Raw genomic sequence first — 11,122 nt, 5'->3', positions numbered from 1 at the left:
GGGTGAAGCAGGGGAAGAGAGCAGGCTGGTGCAGCTGTGGCTTTATGATGTAACTTCTCCGGGTATTGTAGATGCTGACCTTGGAGACTTCCTTCATTATGAGAAATATCCTCCGATTGTAACAAACATAGGCTGGCCATTATTGTGTGCTTCACCTCTAATGAGTAAAACAACCCTAAACATTATTCTGCAAGTTTCCTCTGCAGAAGAAGACAGACGCTCAACTGAAAACTTCCTTTATTTTGTTGGGCTAAAAGCCCAAACCACTCCCTCCCAAAAACTCACCACCCAATACTCTTCCGCCCACCTCAACAACCACACCAACACATCGCCTGTGGGATATGGATTTAAAACCCTAGCCCTAATCATATATTTGAAAACTTGTAAATTTGTTCTATTTACAACTTAAATAATGGTTTTCTGAATACTTCATTTAAAAAAAAATTACGTCATCAAGAACACCCTGTATTTAAAATCAATTCTATATCTAAAATATCTTCCAACGACCTTGAAAACAGTGTGAAGAAAGAAAGAAAGAAAGAAAGAAAGAAAGAAAGAAAGAAAGAAAGAAAGAAAGAAAGAAAGAAAGAAAGAAAGAAAGAAAGAAAGAAAACAAACATGGTATTTTATGCAAATACAATTTTTTTTACATTGAAAGATCTAGTCAGATGTGAATCAAGGGGGCTTCACTAGTGCCATTGCCATTTGGACACCCTATGGTACAGCTTCTACCAGAAAGTCTAACCAGAATTTCTGGTGGTCCCACCCCCCATCAGAAAAAGGTTAATGGAGGAAAGTGACTCTCATGGAAGCACTGACAGGATGTGGTAACTGTATGGCATCTGCAGGTGAAACACAGCAAAGGAAATAATGGCATGGGTTTCACAGACTCATTTGGAAGGACTGGGTGACATAACATATGTATTTACACAGGTTAATAATTTCCACTTGTATTCTCTTGTAAGCTGTTCTCCTTTGGTCTTTTACTGTTTAATAGGTTGCTGCTCATGGAGGCCAGTGCTGGCTCAGACAATTGTTGGGAACATAGTGGGAATGTGTGGTCACCTGTTGGCTAAACTAAGGGCAGTGTCTTGGCCAGCTGTGCAGACAGAGCTCCTGGTGACCTTAGGACAACTCCAACTCCCTTTGACCCATCAATGCTGCCATCCATTTCTCAATGTTCAGATGGTGCATTACCCATGTTTTCCAGTAATCATCCACAAAAAACACTGTGATGCAGCTGTAATTGTCCTCACCACCTCTCAAGCCTACATTAGCTGACAAACTCAACCGGGATAGTCACAAGAGGAAATTGCCTATCATGAAGCCCTTGGTGCCTACGGTCTCCTGGCCACAGAGAAGAGAAAGTCTCCAGATTACTTTTATTAATTAGATCACAGCTCCTCAGATGAACTAATGAGCTACTTAGGAGCACAAGCAACTAACTACGTATTGTTATGAGAGCAATTGCTCCTAATACAGCTGCAACACACATGGACGTGCTTGCTTGCTCTCTCTGTCACCACTTTGAGACAGAAATCTGATCTGAACCATAGAAGTCAGTGTGGAGTGAGTGCTCACACTTCTATGCAACAACACACACTGACACATACAGAAAACATTTCATTTATTAGTAATAACGGTGACCTAAGAAGGAGTCAGCAAATATGCAACAAAGGTAGTTTTTCCATTTAACCTACCAGTTTGGAGACTGAAAAGCTTACAATCAGGGCAGAGCTGCCACTAAATGAGTGTACAGAAATCCCTCCCTTTAAAGAAGAACCCATAAACCTTACTTAAGAACAACTATTACTGACCCTGGAGTTGCAATACCACAATCAAATAAACCACTTCAAACACTGTTTTCTGGTGACATACAAAAACCATGCTGTAGTCTGCATTCATTAATTCTTCCAACAATGTTATTATGATAAAAGTAGGACATAGGACAAACAAATCCTTTTTCTATTTCTGCAACAGCCTGTAGGTGAAACCTTGGCCTTGCAAAATGGCCAGCAAATGTTTGTTTCACTTGGACTGTACTATTTACCCACAGGTTTGCATTTTAGATTTCTAGTCTATCCCTAAAACTGTGATGTTCTTACAAAAGTTAAACAAGCATGAGGTATTAGCATCACTGTGCTATAGGCATCCTTTCTTCTACATTGTGTGCTTGTAATGACTGTATGGATCAGAAAACTGGCATCAGCTTAGCATACAAAGTCTGCATAGCACAGTACAAGGAACAGATGGTCTTACAGCTCGCAGTGTGTCACTGATGTCTCCCCTCTCCTGCAGCAACCACAAAAAACAGACATTGGAAACATGGAACAAAAATTACCAGTGTTATGGCTTTGGGTCTTGTGGTGCAAAAGTCAGTCATTAATTACCTTTATGTTTTTCATAAACTGATCCTGTTGGTAGTGAACTACTAATCCAGAAGAAAAAAACCAAAAAGACTACCTCTATCATACCGTGTATTTTAGATCTGTAAGCTCAAAAAAAGGAAAGAAAATTAAAAAGTACCAAATTATTTGCCTGGGTTTTTTTCCTTAGCATATGCTTCATACATTGGTCATGCAGTCTTGCATCTGGAATTAGCCATTAGTAAGTTCATGTCAATTAAATGTTTTAATTATACTTGCTGAACAATCCCACAACTGTTGCTTTGGCTGGGAACAGTCTACATATTGATTCCATAGCAGCAGGATGGGAAATGAACATTAAATTTAAACATGACTTTCACATTAGCATGACAAATATTCCAGCATGTTGTCTTTACTTGCATATCTTTCAGCATCAGTAGCAGTTGAATCAGACATCACAACCAGAAAAGCAAATCAGACAGGATCACAAGAGTCTTAAAAAATTATTTCCTAAACTTCAATCCCACCCTTCCATCAATCTTTGCTATCATCATTCAAACTGGAATTCTGAAATCCATTTAACAATATACACTCAGCACACAGAATCTTTGCTACAAGATGTTCCTTAAAATGGCTATCAATGATAAAACCAACTATTTAACTCATGTTCCTCCAAGGGGTCTGAAAAATGTTATACAAAAGTAGCACACATTTTTAGTAGGATGGAATTTTTAGGAAAACCCCCAAAACATTATTTAAAAAATACTTTAAAAAACAATTTAAAAGAACCAATTAAAAACCATGATTAAAAAACTAATTAGCTACAGAGGATTCTTTTTCATCTAAGCAACATTTGAGGGAGAAAAGCAGAAGAAAATAACATTTAATGCTGATTATGATTTAATTAATTCTTAGTATTTTTTTAAGGTAACATACTGGAACAACACAACTGAGACTGTATGCTCTGTAAATCTGCAAGGCACGTCTACCATGTGGTACTAGATACAGCACTCTACTGCAGCTGCTGCATTCACAAGGGTTTTCAAATGCACACATATGGTGCCTTTCTAATGAACTGCAATTGGCTTGGAGGATGGGGAAATACTAATTTCCCGAATTAGGACTTTTCTATTCCTTTGTACTGTAATTACAGCTAAAAGTAGCTCTGTCATTTGTGTAACAAAACCATGGAATTTTGTGCTGTAGAAATACAGATGTGTTCATTCCAGAGCAGCAGTCTGTCCCGCAGCCGTCTCCTCCCAGGAGTCAGATCCTGCCCATGGGAGTTTTTGCCGGTGCTCAGAAGATAGACTACCCCAAGAATTCCACCAGCTCCCTCTAGTGATAATCAGGCTGTGACCAGACAGGTCCTGCTGGGCCCATTCGTGGGCCTTTGCCTTCAGTGACCTCTAGCTCTCAAGTGTCCCAATACCATCTTCAGGTGAGAGGCATCTGCCTTTGGTGGAATACAACAATGCTCAGTAACAGCTCCTGGTGGCACAGGAGCCAGGCACAAGGCACTCTTACAGGAAGAGGAACTGAACTAAGGCACCGTGCCCACCAAGTCACACCTTGAGGCTTTGACAGGACAGGTGGGATTTGGTCCAGGTGTTAGTTCCAAAAGAAAGTTCTTCCAAATATATAAAATATATATATATAACTTATAAATGTTAAGTTAGAAAAGAAAATAAACCAACTTTTTTCTTTTTTCTTTGTGCTCTCCATAAGCACAAAGACAAAGGAAACAAAACAAACTGGAAGCTTCCTCTAAAGGTGAGGAGAAAAAAAAAACCACAAAAAATCAAAATACCACAGTCCTTCCCCAGTGCCTACATTGAATCAGATGGAAATTCCCTCCAAAAAGGCAGGCACCATCAGGCAGAGGAAACTGCAACCATGTCAACATAGTACTTGCCTGTCCAGCAAAACATCCTGGGCATTTATGTGTTATACTCCATTGACTCCCAGGATTTTGATAAATTACACTCTGCTCTAAGATGAAGACATAGGGTTACTAAAGGAGGACTACTTAGAGACATAAAGGGCTCAAGGAAAATTAGGATGTGTCCTGTGAAATCATTACAATTACGTCATTGTTCATATGCAGACTTTTAAAGTAGGTTGCTGATTAATACAGCCTATGATTAATGTGCAATGAATAAAAATATTATCCCAACAGAAATTAGTTTATAGTCAATGTTCATTACAATTTATTATTATTATTTTAATTATTAAACTCTTTTTATTTCAACCCATCAGTTTTCTCACCATTAACCCCCATCCCATCGAGGGCAGAGTCAGCAAGCAGCTCTGTGCTGGCTGGGTTAAACCATGACAAGTGTCTGAACAGTACATTCCTAGTAATGTTAACAACAAGGTTCTATTAAATTTTATTGCTAGCAACTCAATCCTGATAACCCTGGGATCATGAATGAATGAATGAATGAATGTTGCCAAGACAGAATCTGGATTTTGTTTTTAATTATTTAAGATTATAAAACAGTAATCTGAAAAATAGGAGACATTTCTACATTTCTGTCAAAATAAAATGAAGACCTAAAATTTACAAGCTCATCTTGCAACGATCTCAAAGATCATCCTTACCATTGTAAATTATACTTACAAAGAGGAAAAAGAAAAGTAATCATCATTGGTTAGAGGGTACACAATTGTCAGGGCTGTATAAATTTGCACTGCTAATAGAGTCATTTTATCTTGATGATAAGGAGTCCCAGTACCTTAGAAGTCATGACAGACACTTCTGTCTTTCCCTGCCTTAAAGAAAAAAGGCTCAGCTACAGCCACAGCATTGCAAGAGTAACTTCACCAACATTGCATTTGCATAGTTCTGCATGGCACAAGGCGGAACTTAGACTGTGAACTATAGACAAAAGGCTAACCTGCTGAGGCTAGTGAAGTTGTGCAACACCCTCACCTCCTAGACTCAGCCAACACACATCCGACAGTCTCTCCTCTCCTGGAACTTCACATCTGCTCTGCAGAATGAGAAAACAGGCAGAAGAGGCTGGAACTCCATTCCTGTTCTCCTTTTGCATTAAGAAGGCGCTGTGTGAAACAAAAACTAGTTCCTTTAGTCAGGCAGAGCTTAACATCAATAGAAAATACATATTTTTAAAAATTTGAAAATTAACTATCCTGTCATGTACAAGTAGTATAGTTTGGACTCCCTGATCATCTTCTCAAACAGTCTTCACAGACACTAGAACATGTTTTATTGGTAAGTACTTTCTCACTTGTGGTCCAAGTTCTTAGCTATCTGGAACCAGACCTGTTCCAAAGCCCATGCAGTTGCATTTGAATAGAGCACAGGCCTCAAGGCATTAGTTCAAGGATCCACCACAGTAAAGTAATTCATCTCAATTCTAGCGGCAATACATTTTCAAAGCTAGATTTCCTACTGCTTGAAACACACAGAAAATAAAACTTAGCACACACAAAAGTTCTGTGTCAGTTAAAAATTAACTACTTTATACCTATAAGACAAAACTTAGCCCCATATTGTGAACTGTCCTACTGGAACCAAAGGATATATTCAAACAGGCATATGACAAAAATAGGATCCTAAACCATATTCACTTTCTTAAAGCAAAGGACTGTATTAGGCTAGATGTCTCACACCAGTACAGCACTGGAGAACTCTAAGGAGAGCAGTTCCATATTGGTAGTATAAACCATAATGTGCCAGCCTCATGTTGTGTCAAGGGAGGTTTAGATGAGATACTGGGAAAAATTTCTTAGCCAAAAGGTTTGACCAGCCCTATGGTGGAGTCCCCATCCCCAGAGGGATTAAAAAGCTGTGTAGATGTGGCATTTGGGTGAAACAGTTATGGTGGCCTTGGCAGTGCTGGGAGAACCATTGGATTCAACGGTCCCAGAGGGCTTTAATAAACTGATTCCATACTTCTATGATAATCTGAAACAATCGAGACACACCAAGGTTTAGACAGACACTTGGAAATGATAGGTGTTATCATATGAAAGACAAAATACTACATGGAGCCAAGGTCCTCTGATAGCTGTATGGAGCCAAAGTCCTCTAATAGCTATATAATGCTTATATCCATAAGACATTTCAACTTTATAACTAATAATTGGTTAGGTTCAAATACAATCCTGACAATAAATTAAAGTAAACACATCTATCTAAAGTACACAAACCCAGACTAACACAGCCTGTTACTTACACACGTGGTAATTTCTACCTCTGCCTAAGTAATCACTGTGATCATGGATTTCCTTTGGTTCATTTTATAAAGCTGTCATTATGCAAAGCATTAAGATGATTTTTAGCTACAAGATCTTACTAAGCATGGATCCTGTTGAATTTAACCTGATGGCAAACCTCATCAGCCTCCAATATTTCATTTCTGCCCTTCAAACACACTAATGAAACAAACCCCTTGAATAGAAAGATCACTGCTGACAGCCAGCTCGTTGGGAAGCAGAATGGCGTGGTGGGTGTTTGGAGGGCTTCTCTGTAGGGTCCTTCTTCCAAGCTCTGCTCCACACACACTGGTGCAGCAACTGCCATGCTGAGCTCTCAGCTGGGAACAGAAACTCGGGGCCTGGATATCAGAAAGCAGAGGAGCTCTTGGGAGAGCTGCAGTTCTCTTTGTTTGAAGACAGTCTCCCTCTTCTCCCAAGGAAGAAATGTTGGCTGGGATGCTGCTGGTACTGCACATGCTGCCCCATGTGACAGAGACCAGCTCTGAACAAAACAGCTGCCAAGAGGTACCAACACCTAAAGACACAGAGACTTAGGAGCTCCAAGCTGTGCCGTACCATTCATTTGCTTCTCTGATCATGATGGCTGAGATCTAAGGCTTAAACCAACTCTTTTTCCTTTTTACTATTATCTGACTGTCCAAGCAAAATCTTTTATGTTACTCTTAGGCAAGAGGAAAATATCATGCAGTCATTACACAGTAATTTTTTTAATCGAACACTTTCCAGCTTTTGCTTAAATTAGGTTAAAATATCAGTGCATCTCTTCCCTTTCTTTACTTTTTAGCTGATTTACAATCCACAGATTTCTTGTTTCTAATAGGTATTTGCTGCTTTACTGCTTTAACAATAGTTATTTTCTTTTTTCTAACTACTTTTAAATTTTTTAAGTAGCACATGGACTAATATTATAAAAATCCCAGGACTAATGTTATAAAAATGAACAACTTTTTTAGCTGAATTATTTAATGGAGACATACTTCAGATACTTGTGAGGGAGGTCTGACAACCATTATATGTACAGACATGGTTAGAATCCCCAGTGACAGATTTCCTCCTCATACTACAGAGTATGCAAGGGAAGAGAAAATATCTCGAAAATAACCAGCTGAGAACACCCCCTAGCATCAGATCTGGGCAGGCTGTTTTCCCAGGTACCTTGTCTGTCAGCACAGACTGAGTGAAGTGAAGCTGAGTTCCACAGCCTCAGCACCTGAGAGCAGCAGCAGCAAAGTTGCAATTGCAATAGATTTACCACACATTGTAACACAGCCCGTGCTACTGCACAGGAAACAACAGTAAAAAACACTGTGTATCCAGACATTATTCACATAGCTCAAGGTACTAATTTCATCATATTGCTCACAGCATTGTGCAGTAGTTAGCAACAAGAAAATCTGAAAAGATATAAAGTTCTTTATAAAAATCAGTTAAATCATACTGGAAATTTTCTTTAAAGTTTATTTTGTAGCTTGCAAAACATAATATTTTCAACACGGAATTTGAAATGGTCTCATACTAAGAACCTCTCTCCAATAAAATCACACTTCGATTAGAAGTAGAAAACTATTCATTGTACAGGTTACCTGATCTGGAGCCTTGCCTTTCACCTATGTCAAGGAATACTTCTTTTGAACATTTTGAACATTTTTGAACAGTGCCTGAAAAATTTTATGGATTCATTCTTCTGTGCCTGAATCTTACTTCCAGAGTTGATCAGACTTGAAAAACAAATACATGCCTCTGAAATTTCTTACTGGATATAAAAGATATACCTTTAACATTAGAACTCTCCAAAATGTTTAGAGACAAACCTATGATTCTTTCTCCATTTGGAGGCATTTCCCAAACGTTCACACACTACAGGGAAGAAAAAAAGCTTTTTCTTCCTGCTTTAAACAAAACAAAAAGCATTATTAGAAATTAATATTAAAACCAGCAGAGTGAATGTGTTTCTTCATAATACAAACTCCCAAAAGCAAGGTAGTCTTTCCTCACTTCTCTAAATCAATCTTAGGATATAAGCATTATGAATTAGCACAGTGTTCTGCAGTAGCAACCCAATTTGCCCAGTCCAATGTTCTAATACTGTCATTATTACTACAAGGGGAAATCTTGTTCCTTCACACAGAATAGATTTCACTTGCAGATGAGTTACAGAAGGGTGGTTTTCATAACACACTTGAAATTTGCTTATATGTAACAGTCAAAACAGTTTATAAGAAATATGTAAAGTTATGAAAAGCCCTTTTTTACCTTCAGCATATGATCCTGAAACAAAATAAAAAGTCTGGAGTGCCAGTCTGCTGGCTCACAAGAGGACATCCGTGGAAGAAAGGTGCCCTTTAAATCCTGCCAAATATATTCACACCTGAACTTTTACTTTGTGGGAAAACTGTTACTCTAGTCCTGAGCTCCAGGACACAGTTCCCTGGGCTGCTGCTGCTCTGCTGTACTGGGCGCCTCTCAAAACCTTTTGCTGCTTGAGATGGCACACAAGAAGGCAGCACAGCCAGCATGCCCTGCCTACTGATAAGGTGTTTGACAAAAAGATGTGGTCTAGTAAGTCCTGAGGCTGAGGAAGGCCTGTGACTTTCCTCATGTTGAGGAGGAGTTTTAATGATCTGTTGTCAAGAATTGGACATCCCAACTGTTCCTACATCTGTACTCTAAAAGCAGTGATGTTCACTCCACTTTTAAAATGTGCCTCTGCACACAATGATCTGCTCCAGCCTCCAAAATCTACCTCATTTCTTTGACATGATCTAGGCATGACTAACTTCTCCTGGCCAACAACAAACTTCAGCAGCCAGCTAAATCCATCCCAATGAAAGGAATTCCCTCTCTCTGCAGCAAGGCTGACACAGTTATCCTCACACCTGCTGGAAATTAGTGTCAGTTCTGAGGTGCCTTTGCAGGTGTCACTACAAACCATGTCACGACAGATCAAGCACTTCCATTCCTCTTCCAGCATATATCATCGTGACCTCAAGCTAACCCAAATTATCTTGCTAAGTCTACAAAAATCTTGTGAAGTTTTATGTCTGCTTTCAAAGATGCTATGTACCTGGATGTTTTGGTTTTAGTTCTGCTCAGCACACGAACGTTCCCTCTTTGAAAATAGCTGACTCACTTGCCCAACAGGTAGCTCATTATGTTTAAGAGTCTGTCCTCTGTTGCTCAACCTGGACACAGCTGTCATGGATGTAATTAAAAAGTTTCCTCAAGTAAAGGCTACAAGCATGGGTGTGGATGTAGCCAGGTATTTCAAAATAGTCTCTGTGAGCCATGCTGTGGACTTCTGCTTCTTTCTAAAAATACTTCTTAATAGGCAATGTGTGTGCTGCTGAAGGAATGACTAAGAACTTTTTCCTGTGAGCCCCAGATTAGATGGAATGCTCTCGCGTGTAAGAGGCAGGTGGGCAGAGTATGCTGACCTGCCTGCTGAGAAAATGCAACTCATAACTTCTAATAAAAGCCTTCCCTTTTCCTACACACTTTGCAACCCAACTATCATTATATAGCCTCACTATGAAACAGAAATGCACAAATTTTCAGGAGTATTAGGAATATTAGGAAGAGTAAGCAGGCAAAACTGAAATATCTAATCAGAAATAAATATCTAATAAAAAGTTTAAAATGCAACTCTGCTTTTCTAAGTATAGTACTTACGAGGCATACCTACACATTCAATCGTATCTACACCTTTTGAGTAGAAGCATTCCAACTGAAAAATAACTTGGGAACAAACTCTCTGTGTATCAAATGCCCTAGAATATTATGTAGAACTAAACATATTGGTCTTTATTTTTTGTAGGTTTTTTTCCTAATATTCTTACTACGTTGTAACACCCACTATGCATTTAGCAGAAATGCCTGTTATCAGGGATAATTATTGGAACAGTCAAGAAAACAGACATCACTTTTTAAAAAGCCTTTGTCTTAAAACTCCCATATTTGTTACATTTTAAAGACTAATAGAAGTTCTGAAAACACCTGTTTCCACATCGTTACAGATATGACATGAATGCACCACCACTAAGGAAGTATCATTTCTATGGTCTACCAGCACTATTCAGAAGATTTCCTGTTTTCAAGTGGAACAGGAGGAAAATACCCACTCAGTACACACCAGCAGGTTCAGCGGCAGATTTCTCACCATTTAAATCTAAAAAGCACAGTGCATTCTTAGTGACTGCTCCCAGCATAACATGGCTGAACAGGCATGGGAATTCCTCAGTGATTTCCACAGGCTCCACAAGGGAGAAGGCAGAGCAGATACGTCTGCCATCTGTCAAATCAAAGCTTCAGACAGAAAATCACCACCTGAGCTTGTCCCAAAGAGCATCATGCAAAAAGGGCACTGTTTTCAGGTAGGAAACAGAATGCTCCTGTGTGAGCAGCGCAGCACAGGGACTGAGCAGAAACAGTGAAGGAGCACAGAGCCAGGCTAAGCACAAAGTTTCTAACACCACTAATTGCAGAGGAAGATCTCTGCATGAGGGCTACAT

Source organism: Geospiza fortis, unplaced genomic scaffold (assembly GCF_000277835.1).
Source record: "Geospiza fortis unplaced genomic scaffold, GeoFor_1.0 scaffold172, whole genome shotgun sequence".
Classification (NCBI taxonomy): Eukaryota; Metazoa; Chordata; class Aves; order Passeriformes; family Thraupidae; genus Geospiza; species Geospiza fortis.
This window is presented reverse-complemented; position numbering follows the sequence as displayed.